The sequence below is a fragment of the Girardinichthys multiradiatus genome, chromosome 24 (assembly GCF_021462225.1).
Source record: "Girardinichthys multiradiatus isolate DD_20200921_A chromosome 24, DD_fGirMul_XY1, whole genome shotgun sequence".
Lineage (NCBI taxonomy): Eukaryota > Metazoa > Chordata > Actinopteri > Cyprinodontiformes > Goodeidae > Girardinichthys > Girardinichthys multiradiatus.
The window spans coordinates 14,896,624-14,905,924 of record NC_061816.1 but is presented as its reverse complement, the minus strand read 5'-3'; positions in this window follow the sequence as shown (position 1 = coordinate 14,905,924).

Genomic DNA, 9,301 nt, shown 5'->3' with positions numbered 1-9,301 from the left:
CACACAGGTGGGGTGGTTATCTTCACCAGCAAATACGCAAGAAGTATGGTACACCCTGTAAAGGTCACCTGTACATGCAACATTGTGTTTTTATGTTTGCAAAGTACGGTAACCACCTAACTAAGTAAGCATGTTTCCGGACTGTGAAGGACAATAAGAGAAAATCACCAAATCCTAACTCTCCTGTACAGAGAGGAACTAAAAACAGTTGCAGTGATATAAGCTATACTATATATATATTTTTTTTTAAAGAATGCACTTTCTTTATTTTTAAGTTTTAAGAGTGTTCATTCATGGTTAATAATAATGAGGTAAAATTCTAAAGTGGCAGATTTATGATCTAAGGTTGTTTATCTTTAGATGATAAAGATGTTTTCTTACAAAGGTGACTTCACAGTTTAACACCAATCAGTTTCGACACAAACCCTTCAAATATCTGCTGGACAATGGGCTTTATTTTCCAGCATAGTCCAGACCTAACTCAAAAAGATTGGCTTTACCAGGAAAAAAGTTTAATGTTGCCTAGACTGACAGAATCTGTGAGGTCAACCAGAAAGGACAAGAAATGTCCTGACATTATGATGGATTCAGACAAGTTCATTGAGGTAGGGTGGGCAGTTCCAAGTAAAAGTTATAGAAAGCTTACAGACTTCCACAGGAAATTAAAAAGGTGCTTCAACAAAGTAATATTTTAAAAGTGTGCACACTTAGGCAACAGGGTATTGCTGATTTGAATTTATGAAACAAGTTTTTGGTTTGTTTTGGCAATTGAATTGTACATAATTAAAGCCATATTAAAGGTGGAAACAGTTTTTTTTCCACCTTGAAACCTTGCACCTTTAAATAGGTGTCTAAACCTTTGAGAGCCACTACGTAGTCTGCAAAGTGGGGCAAGAAATAGTGTCAAAGCATTATAGCTACATTCTGTCAGACTAATATGAATGCATTTAAACAAGTACATTTGTCATTTTCGTCTATCCTGGTATATACATAAATAATGGATTAGAACCACTCTAGCCAGAAAAATCACCAGTTTCTTGAAAATATGAAAGCAAACAGTAGAAAAAAAGGCAAATGTGATAAAACTGCCAGTGAGTCACACAGCCCAATAAATGCAACATATTCTGCTGCAAAACAACCTGAGGGAGAAATGAACCAGTGGGGTACCTACTTGAGCTGTTAAAAACAAGCGGCCGACATGAAAACATCAGTCTGATGTAATTGTGTTACATGACTGGGCTGGTGGCCGGAGCTCAATATACAAGACATTCCTAGATTCCCCTTGTGACATCCTAAATGCAGCCAACACTGAGGGTCAAAGACAGGAGATTACGGCCCAGAAATGTAATCCACCTCTGAAACAAGCTTTAATGAAATAGGCTTCATACTGACTCGGAATACAAGACACAAACAATCCTGCAATGGATAACATGTAAGACACATAACATGTACCATGTAAGACACACAACAAATAATGTATGTATGTATATATATATATATATATAGCATAGAATCACTGAATGGGACATAACCCAGCTAAGGCCTGATTTGCTCTGCCTCATTCACAGACGTGACCTTTTTTGCTTCCCCTAACCAACATCCCACCTGTTTCACTGTTCAAGACTGTGCTCCCAGCAACCTGTTCCTTTCGCTTTTCGCATTACAGCTGTTTCCATACCAACAGAAAAATCACATAGTATTAAAAACATGAAACACATACACTATTTCCCCTTTAAACACTTCAAATGTACATTACTGTCTAGTAAGTAAACCAGCCGTAATTTCTTGCCATTTGTCTGTTCAAAACAGCCAGACAGAAAAGAAGTGGCAAAAGATTGACAAAAAAAAACTTTGGTAAGCCTGAAGACCCTATAAAATTATAACAAGATTTTTTTTTTTATCAGAAAATTATAACCATGAGTTATGGCTTTAAAGTATTGCACAATTTGAAAGAAGTATTAAATATGGTTTTGAGTTGGAATTTGATTTGCAATTTTTTACATGTTTTGAAAACCATGGAGACGATGACAAGGATGGTCAAAACTGGTCCATATCTGTTTATGCTCCTGTTTGCTTGGAATTTAAATAAAACCATGCAAATAAAAAGGAAAAAAAAAAAACATAAAAACACAACTAATAAATTATTATTTTTTTCATTAGATGCCTTATGTCATGTGTAATGTATCTAGAGGCATGGGAAGTTGAGGCTTGTTTTTCGGAGGGTAGACTTGAATGACATTTTACATCAAAACTGCAAAACAGAAAGAAAAAATGAACACACAATGTTGTTTCACTGGTGTAAAATTACATGTAAAGAAAGATTGATTGATTTAAAAAAGAGTAACGTTATATAAATTACTGTTTTATTGCAGTACCAATATGTAGTTGTCTAAGAGGGCTTTGGAATTTTTTTTCTTGTATTCTCCTCACTGTGCATAGTTGGGAGATAAACTTGTGTTCTCTTCCAGCCACAGTTCCAGTGGTTTTAAATGTTCTAATTATAGTTCTGGCTGTAAATATGAGCATGCTTAGGAGAGCAGCTACATTTGAAAATCAGTGTAAAGACTTGATTTTTAAGACCTTTGAAATACTTGACAAATACTATACTTTACTGAATGTTACAAAAAGTTAGTCAGATATCATGGTTGCTTTTGGATATAAGCAATCCCCGTACAGAAAAAAACAAAGCCAAAATATTCATTTTATGAGGATGAAGGAATGGCATCAAAGCTTTTGCAGAAACCATCTCAGCTGCAGATCTTATATACTGTAATTTGCTATGAGACAGATGTTCACGAGTCATTTTTCCCAAGTCAGAGTCAAGCTTCAGGTCTCAAATGACAGAAATAAACATTTTTTCCATTAAATCTACAACATCCAGTACACCTCTAACTCTTTATTGTTGTATATTAGAATTCCAAACCTGCACTGTTTGGTCAATTATCTTTCTTTTTTTTTTTTTTTTTTTTATTCTTTATTTTCAAAGTTTTTGGTAGTGCAAAAAAAGACACTTAAATGTTACATGTAACGCAAGGGGTGTGCCATTGATGTACATCAGTATTTATACAAAATAGAAATACAACACAATCCCCATTTACATCAGATTTTTTAAAAAAAACCTTGTGATAAACTCAATCCACCTACTCCATTTTTCCTCAAATTTGTCTTGTTGTAATCTGATATTAAATGTTATTCTCTCTAGTTTGAAGATATCATGTACGATATCAAACTACTCGTTCAGCGTTGGTGTTTGGGGACTGATCCATTTCCTAGTAATGGCTTTCCTGGCTGCTGTACTCAAAATTTGAAACAATTGTTTAATTTTATGTCACATTATCCATGAGTAGTAAATCTAGATACATTGATTTAAATTGAAAGGGTATGTCCATGCAAAATAACTTTTTTTAATTTTTATTATTTTTTATTTTATGGACTTCACTCCAAAATGGTACAATCAAAGGGCATGTCCAAATTTGGTAATTGCTCCTTGTCCTCCGCATTGCCTCCAACAGGTTGCTGATATAGTAAAATGTTTTCCTTGGATTGGAGTTTTGAAAAACCTGAACATGTTCTTCCAGCAGAATTCCCTCCATATAATAGAGATTACATGGTAAAATTTAGGAGATGGTAGCACCACTCCCCCCTTATTCCTAGATAATTGTAGATTTTGATATTTAATTTTCTGCCTTTTACCCTGCCAGATGTATCATGAAATTAGTCTGTCCCACTCCTGGAATTGTTGTTCTGGCAGTTCTATAGGGAGAGATTAAAATAGGTAAATTAAGTCATTTAATTAGACGAGGTAATATATTCATTTCAACTGATTGAATTCTGGATCCAAAGCCAAGAAGAGGAATGGCGTTTCATCTTTGTACATCTTCTTTAATGGTTTTATTTAATGGTAGGCAGTTATCAGGATACAGATTTTTTTAAATCTTTAGATATTGTAACTCTAAGTTATTTCATCTTGGTAGCTCCCCAATTTAGTGGGTATCTATCTATGAGTTTAGTGGGATTGTATCCGGAGCACATAACTTGTGTTTTTGACAGGTTTAACTTATACCTAGAAAAAGATCCGTAATCTTCTAGTAGTAATGTTAAGTGTACAAAAGAGGTCTTTGGATCAAATATAGAGTAATACATCATCCAAATACAATGGAATTTTTTGATATCCCCATTTCATATCAATACCTTTGATATTTTGATTCTGGATGATGTATTGACTTAGCGGCTCAATAAAAAGAGCGAACAACAAGGGGCTCATGGGGCATCCTTGTCTAGATCCTCTCTCCAGCCTTATAGGTCAGGATACTGCCCCATTCACCTTAATTTTTGCCTTTGGGTCATTGTATAAACCTTGTATTGTTTTTATCAATTTATCATCAAATCCAAATATATATATAGGGTTGTATACAGAAAAGACCAGCACACACAATCAAACGCTTTTTCTGCTTCTAAACCAACTAAGATGGCAGGTGTATTATTAATTCTTATATGATTTACTACATGTAACGCACGCCGAATATTGTCTTGTTTTTGGCGATCACGGATAAATCCTGTCTGGTCTAAACTAATGTGTGGGAGAATCTGTGGGAGAACTGTCTCCATTCTTTTGGCTAATAAATGGGTGAAAATTTTGTAGTCCTGATTTAACATGCTTATTGGTCTATAGAACAACATTCAAGTTTGTCCTTGCCCTCCTTTGGTATTAATGACATTGCAGCTTCACTCCATGAAGGGGCGTCTTGTTTTCCTGCAATTTCCAGTTGAAAGTACGCTCTAGAATTGGAACCAGGGACATCTACAGTTCTTTATAAAATTCTAAAGTAAACACATCGGGGCCCAGGCGTTTTGTGCGGTTTTAGGTGTCTTATTGCCGCCTCAATTTCTTTCTTTGAAATATGCTTTCTGAGATATTTTCCTTGTTCAACAGTCAATTTGGGTAACTGAATTTGGTCCAAAAAGTTCTGCATTTTTGCCTGGTCACATGAGGCCTGTGAGTAAAATTTTTTTATAATATAATTTAAAACATTTTTGAATCTGTGTTCAATCAATTTGGTTTCACAATTTCTAATTTCATAAATTGAGTTTTCAGCTTGTTGTTTTTTTTTTAACCTATATGCCAACATTTTAGTGGCTTTTGCGCCCCCCTCATGATAAATCTGTTTTGTAGTCATAATTTTTTCTGAATATCTTTAGTGTAGTGCTCATCGGCCAATTATGTTTCAATATTTTAATCTACATCAACGGTTATCTACTATTCAAAAAATCAGCTAAAAGCTGCTTTATGTTATATTCAAAATTGATCAATTATAACATTAACCCTATTAGGAATTTAAATGTGCATTTATTTCATAGAAAGGGATTAAAACCTGTAAATAGTTGAATTTCTAAATGAATCAAAGTGCTTTTTTGTCTAGACTAAGCTAACACCTGGTTATCCCTGGCTTTATATTGTCCACTCCTTTACAATATATTGCACTATAAATAGGGTTTGGGTGGTTTTATTGTTAGACTTTTCTACTCCAGCTTCTTGGATTATTATTATTTTTTTTAACTTATAACAAAGTCAAAGTGACAGAACCATGCACAGCAGCACTCCAGAGGTCAGATTTAAACAGACTAAAGGGGAGCTGACGGTCATTGTGGGCTCTACACTAACTGTTATGATTCTGGCACGTCTGCTCTACCCTGTCTCCCTGGCTGCAATCAGCTGATGAGATGCACCTGGTGGCTGCTGCTGTGCAGTGCAATCTGTGGCATGCCAAGCACCTGTGTCTGCCCTGATATATACCGACTCTGACAAGCAGACGGTGCCAGATTTTTGAAAGCCATCGTGTGAGTAGATATCCAGCGTTCCTTCCTGTCTGATCATTGTTCTTGACGTTGCCTTGCTTTTTGGATTTATGCCTCTGGCTGCTCCCTGTCGGACTACTGGGATTTTGGTTGTCGACCTTGTTTCCTGTATCTGGTTTATGCCTCTGCTTGCCCCTTGCCTGACGCCTCTTGTTCCGATCGTTGACCCTGTTTCTGTCCTTGGATTATTGAGCAAGCCTAGCCCTCAGATTATTCAGCCTGGAGTCACTTACATGTGCTGTGGAGATCACCACCTGCCGCCCACTGAGGTTTCCCCTCTGGGTTTCAAGTTCCCCTCAAGACAAAAGCAGGTTAGTGACTTTTCTGATCCCTGCAAAATCTGGAGAGACTACAAGTCCCTAATCCCTCTTTCTGCCTCAGTGATTCCTGGAAGCTGTGAGGAGTGTTACCTGTGTGACGTTTTCCTGTGGCTGAATAAACCTTTTAAACTTTCAGTACTGTGTCTGGCTGAATCTTGGGTCCGCCTTTTTCTGATTCATAACACTAACTCTACAGGCTTAGGCATACTTAGTGGTTGTGATCATTCCAACAAATTTTGAAACTCCATTTACTAAGGAATTATATTGTGTTTAATATGAGAGAAAATTCAGCCCATCATGCTCAGTCTTATTCTTTATTGAATTCCCTAATGAGGAACCAACTACTGTATGTAAATGATAGCAATAGTTGACTATACTGAGCAAAGGGCCACCCCAGTTTTTATGTTTTGCTTCCACTGAGGTTTAAATTCAGAATGTGTTGACATTTTCTGAAAACATTTAGATTGTTATTACATTGCAGAATTTTAAAGGGGTCGATGTAGAAGCGAATGGAGTTTTGGTCAGATTTTATGATTTCACAAAATTAATGTACATGAACAATATGAATATGATTATTTAAAGATGGTCAGGGAATCCTATTTGTGATTACTGAGTTAGACTTTGATGATTAAAAATGTAAATGTAATCATTTGGAGTTATTTCAATATAGATGATCTAGTGTAAGATTTGACTTGAATGTATCATGGAGTTAAATTTGCTGTAAAGCTACGTGTAGAAGCACAGCTAGTGAAGAAATAGATCGTGACAGGAACTCCAGCTTGACAAAATACACGCAATAGTGTCTGATGGGCCAATTTATTTTAAATATAGTCACTTGGCCCCTGTTGTTTAAGCAAAAAATTTTGACTTAAAATGTTGGATATGGCAGTGATAATTAATAAGAAGCACCCTGATATGATATATTGTTTTACCTCAACGGAGTTATATAATTGCTTTCGTGCAATTATGGAAATTTAGTAGCCTGCTGCGTCCCAGGTCCACCTTCTTTTAATAAAACAGCCCTCAACTTGTGAGTGATTTTAATAAGATGTGGACTGATGGAGGTGAGGTGAAGCAGCATGTAGTTACATAAACCAGTGAGGTACACAATAATGTCTAGTTTCTAACTATTGTGTCCGGTGGCTAAGAAATTTAGTTTTACGATAATGTGATGTAAATTCAGTGTCATGGACAATATTCCCAATGTTCTTCCAATTGTGATGTGGGGGGCTCGTTTAACTTCCAATCTGGCCCAAGAGTTGGCAGATTCATTTTTATATAATTGTACATTAAAACATCATTAATCATCTACAATCTTTTTTTTCACGTTTTCGCATTTTTAGACTGAAGGCATAGTCGTCTTTTCTTAGTTTTTTCTTAACAAAATTTGGTATTCAGAGTCAATGGTTGGTTGTTCTGTTTGTCTCTCTGTTGCCTTGCGGTAGACTCGTAACCTATTAGGGTTGTTAACTGCCTCTTACCCAATGATTGCCGGAGATAGGCAGCAATCCCTGTGACCTCATAAGGAATAAGCGGTATATATTATGAATGGATGGATTGGCTTCATACCAAACATGGTAGGATGATTTTCAGTGTCTTCTGTTTGTTTTTAAGCTTAGCATGTATTAGAACCCAAATGTGTTTGAACTCAGCACATATTCTGACTCTACATCTCTTAAATCTTCATAATTGATTACCGCTAGTAGGTCTTGAAAATGGTCAAAAATGTTACAAACGTTTTACCATTTAACATACAATTGCTTGGATTTGTCAAATCGTTTGGGTATTTTTTCCCCAACTAGACTAACTGGCTTTAAGATTATACAAGAACTAAGCTTGAATGGGTTGACTCGAGGTTCTGCTAATTGCCTTTTAAGACTTACCCCATAGATGATATCTGTCACCTTCACTGGAGGGATCATCAATCAGAAATCATTATGCAATTTCATATGGTGACAGCAAGGCGTAATGCAGTGATTACATGCCACTGATGAGAAAATAAACGCTGGCCTGTGTGTAGAGGAAAAGTCACAGCCTAAAGTGCAGTTGGGCTGCTGGGTCAGTGCTGTTCTCTTAAGTTGACATTTTTAATCAAAGGGTGACATCTGTCATTGCTCCCTGAGGGGCCTTGTCTGTTGTGATTACAGTACACAGAAAGCATATTTGCATAACTACAGTTGATCCAGTTGTACTTTTTTTTTTTTTTTTTTTAGCTTTTAATTTAATGAAGAACAAGTTGTGCATTTGGAAAATGTAAAAATCAACAAACGTTATTTCACAAAAAATTCCTCCGACATGCAAAAGTGATTCTAAAAACCCATCACATTGTGCCAAGCCATACTCGTCCCTATTGCTGTGTTGATATGCCTGGGAAATGATGGGAAAATTATAGTGGGGGACAAAAGGAGCTTTGTCCTCTGGTATTTTCTAAATACCAAGGGGTCAACATAATTTCACACCATCAACATCACCAGATTATATGAGTGAAAAACAGAGAAGACATTCTGAAACCTGGTACATTAACAAAGTAACAATAAAAGACAAAAGTGTTGATTTCACAAATGAACGATGACGAATCTGGTAACACAAGACTCAGAATTGTTGGGTGTTATTACATAGAATTTTAAAAAGACAGTAGGCCATGTTAAAACTACCACTGCTCTATCTTTCAGAAACATCTTACTGCATGTTACACCTGTGGGCATCCTAGCAAAAGTTGCTGTCTGACCACTCAATACATGTAGACGAATACATACTTCATAGAAAATCTAAAAACAAAGTCCATTGTTATGGGCTTATGCAGGCTCATGCTGGCAATTGTTAAATAATAACTCTAATGTTGGAATATCCGACCTGGCTTGTTTTTTTTTTTTTTTTTTTTGGAGAATATGTAACTAATATATTCAGAATCAACAGCACCAAAGATGTAAATGTCATTTGAAGCTAAGAAATTACAAGTATTTTGGTTAACACAAGGAGAAAAAGGACTGGTATTGGCCAGTGCCAGGCTCGTACCATTAGTATAAGAAGTGGAAGTGGAATACAAAGGAAAGTGTTCAAGATTAGAAAATCCACATAAAGATCCGTATCTAAATCTGACTTTCAATTCAATTCAATTCAATTCA